This window comes from Sceloporus undulatus, chromosome 1, assembly GCF_019175285.1.
Source record: "Sceloporus undulatus isolate JIND9_A2432 ecotype Alabama chromosome 1, SceUnd_v1.1, whole genome shotgun sequence".
NCBI classification, from domain to species: domain Eukaryota; kingdom Metazoa; phylum Chordata; class Lepidosauria; order Squamata; family Phrynosomatidae; genus Sceloporus; species Sceloporus undulatus.
The window spans coordinates 272,274,807-272,278,452 of record NC_056522.1 but is presented as its reverse complement, the minus strand read 5'-3'; positions in this window follow the sequence as shown (position 1 = coordinate 272,278,452).

Here is a 3,646-nt window from a genome sequence, read left to right as displayed (position 1 = left end):
TTTTTAGTGTGTGCACTCTCAGAGGAACCACATAACTGAAAGTAGCAGGTCAAAGGGCAAATTTTAATGGATAAGAAAGATTCTAGAATGGAAGCAAAAAACGCCAAGGAAATTTGCTAAATAACAGAAGCCAACCTGGTTCATCAACAAGAAGGCAAAAAGTTATTGTTTTTCAAAAAAAGAATTTTAGAGCTTGATGGTACACTATTAGTTAGAACATGTTACTTGAGATTAATATCCTGGTTCCCAAAAGGAGAAGATAACTATTTTGGCATTATGACTGTAAACTTAATCAAGAAAAACAAAATTTAAATAACATTTAAAAAATTGATTTTCTAACTCCATTGCTCAATGACATCCATTTATGTTTAAACAGGACTAGCATAAAACCTCTTAACCTTCTCTTCTTCAGGCTAAACATATTCCAGCTCCATAGTTTTTGTGGGTTTTTTCGGGCTATGTGGCCATGTTCTAGCAGAGTTTCTTTCTGACAATTTGCCAGCATCTGTGGCTGTCTTCTCCAGAAAAGGATTGCCAGCCACAGATGCTGGCGAACATCAGAAAGAAAACTCTGCTAGACATGGCCACATAGCCCGAAAACCCACAAAAAATAGGATGCCAGCCATGAAGCCTTTGCTTATATATCCGCTCTCTAAGTCACTGCTCATGAAGGCATGGTTTCCAGACCCTTCACCATTTTTGGAAACAAAAGCCCGGAGAAGACCTTGTATGTATCCAGGTATACAGCAATCCAACCAGAAAGAAGCAGCAGGCAAGCCTCCATGCCAATCAGTCAGTAAATGGGAGGGAGGCAGCTTAGGATAATAGCTAAAGGATGGCTAGGTAGAGTCATAACTTGTACAGATGGTGGCACCTCAAATCTGCTGAACACAAGTTTGGAGCAGAGTGACTGATTATTAAGAGAACCAGTATTTTATATAACCAGATTCTTAAGAGACTTTTTGTTGTTACCTGCCCTCAAGTCAATTCTCAACTCATGGCAACCCTATGGATGAGACATGTCCAGACCCTCTGTCCTCCACTGCTCAGCTTGATTTCCTGCAACTCCATACATGTGACCCATTAATGGAGTCCACCCATCTGGCATGTGGCCTTCCTCTCTTGCTACATCCCTCTACCTGTCCCAACATTATTATTTTCCAGTGAGTCCTTCCTGTCCGTGACGTTTCTGAATATGACAGCCTCAGTTGTCATCTTGGCCTCCAGGGAGGTTTCCAGGTTCAGTGTTCTGGGACCCATTTGTTGTTCTTTTGCTGTCCATGGGATCCTCAGACACTCTTCTTCTCCAGCACCACATCTCAAATGAAGTGCTTGTCTTCCTATCTTCTTTCTTAACTGTCCAGCTCTCACATCATACATGGTATAAGGAATACATTGGCTTGTCTGATTCTAAATTTATGCTCAGTTGTCTATCTTTCTTTTAGAATCTTTTCTAGTTCCTTATAGTCACCCTCCCTATTGTTAATCTTCTTCTGATTCCCAATTGCAGTCCCCATTTCTATCAATGTTTGATTCCAGGATGGAAGTCTTTTACTATTTCAATTTCTCATTGTCCAGGTTGACCTTGTGAAGATCCTCAGTGGTCACTGTTTTTGTTTTTTTGTTCGTTATGTTCAACATTAAGCTTGCCTTTGCACTTTCTTCTTTGATCTTCCTTAGTACAGTAGGTGTTCCATATCTGTGAGGTTTTCTGCTGCAAGTACTGTGGTGTCATCTGCATATCTTATATTGTTGATATTCCTTCCCTCCATTTTCACTCTTCCTTTCTTTTTGTGTCCAAGCTGCTTTTCTTATAAATGTTCTGCATACAAGTTAAACAGATAGAGTGAAAGATACAGCCTTTTCTGACCTTTTGCCAATTGGGAACAATTCTGCTTCTCTTGTGCTGTACCCCTTTGTCGTGAGTACAGATTCCTAATCAGGCACTATCAAATGTTGGCACTACCCATGTCTTTAAGGGCATTACTCCTAGTGCTTCTTCTTTTCCGAGCTCGCTTGGACTCTGGGATTTCTCTCCATGTACGGTTGGAGTCTATGTTGCAGAATTTGAGCATGATTTTGCTTGGCATGGGAGATTCAGTGCTCTGGTCCTATAGTTGCTGCAGTCTCTTGTCTACCTTTTTGTGGAGGGAAGTCATATTGATTGCTTCCAATCTTTTGCCCATTATTTTTGTTTTCCATATCTGTTGAATATGTCAGTTAGCACTAGAGTTGACTCTGTCAATGTGGATTGCAACAGTCAGTTGGAAAATCATGTTCTGGTGATTTTGTTTTTCGCTATTTCTCTTGCAGTTATTTTTAAGACTATAGGAACATATTTATTGTTTTAAGTGATATGATAGCTTTTTAAAGTAAAACTAACAAACATTAAGCTTAATAAATGTATCTTGATAGACATATTTTGTTATACTAACACATTGTTTTAAAATGTATCAAAGGATCATATTTTAAATTACTATATATCTATATATATCAAGACTCCCTTTGTTTTATTTATTGAAACCTGTGGCATTTTGCCCCATATCTAACCCAGCTACTGAGAGAGATAAAATGTAACCAGATATTATTTTTTAAATGAGTTTATGGGGATGGCTAAATGAGTAAGATATTCAGCAAGTAGATTGGACCTTGCCTGCTTCTTAATGCCCAGCAAGGGCATGTTCCCCACAAATGGAAGATATTGTTAGTATCAGTATAATCCTACCCAATGGCTCCCAAACTTTGGTTCATCCAGTGCTTTGGACCCAGAAGATCAAAGTTTGGGAACCACTGCCCAATACACAACTGGTGTTAGTGCTGGGACTATCTCTGCAAAGCTTACAGTTAAAATGATGAAGTACCTCAGCAGAGAAGTGAGATGAGAAGCAGGCCCATCCACCAGTATTGCTGAATGACTACTGCTTCCCCTTCTTGCCTTATCATTCTTTTCCTTTTTCTTTTGTGTTATGGCCATTAAGACTGCAAGCCTAGAAACAGTGACTGGCTCTTACATGACGGTACGTTAGATGTTCAAAGAGCCTTTTTGGCTGTGAAGTAAAAAAATGCAAATCAATGAATTCTTGGGCACTGCAAGAACTAACCAAATTTTCTAATTAATAACAATTAAAGATGTAAAAATTGGCTTTTTTAGCTCAGTCCCCCCCCCCCTAGAAAATACTACCAGCAAATGTTCAACTGGAGAAACCTTTAGCAATTAAAGAAAACCATTAAGAAATGAAACATAGGGAAATACAGTTGTCACATCTTGTTCTCTTTCTGGAACTGAGTGTAGCTCCAGACTTCTGCAAGACTATAGTACCCAACAGGACATACCTTATGTTATACATAAGCTTTACTGGTGATAAATGGAAGAAGAGACTCCCCCCATAACTGTCATCTTCCGGCTTATGAGGGAGTTGACCCCCCAGCTCCACCAGGCTAGCCTGAAGAAGAGCCCTCCCTCCAGTCCATCTGCCTTGGTCCAGGCCTCAGAGGGAAAGAAGAAGGCTGGACCTGATTTCCTCCCCCCCCCCACACCATTCCCTTCTCCTTTTGTGCTGTGTCTTTTTAGATTGGTAAGCCTGAGGGCAAGGAACCTCTATTATCCCCTCTGTTGAAGCCACCCGGATTCCCAGTGATTGGGCGC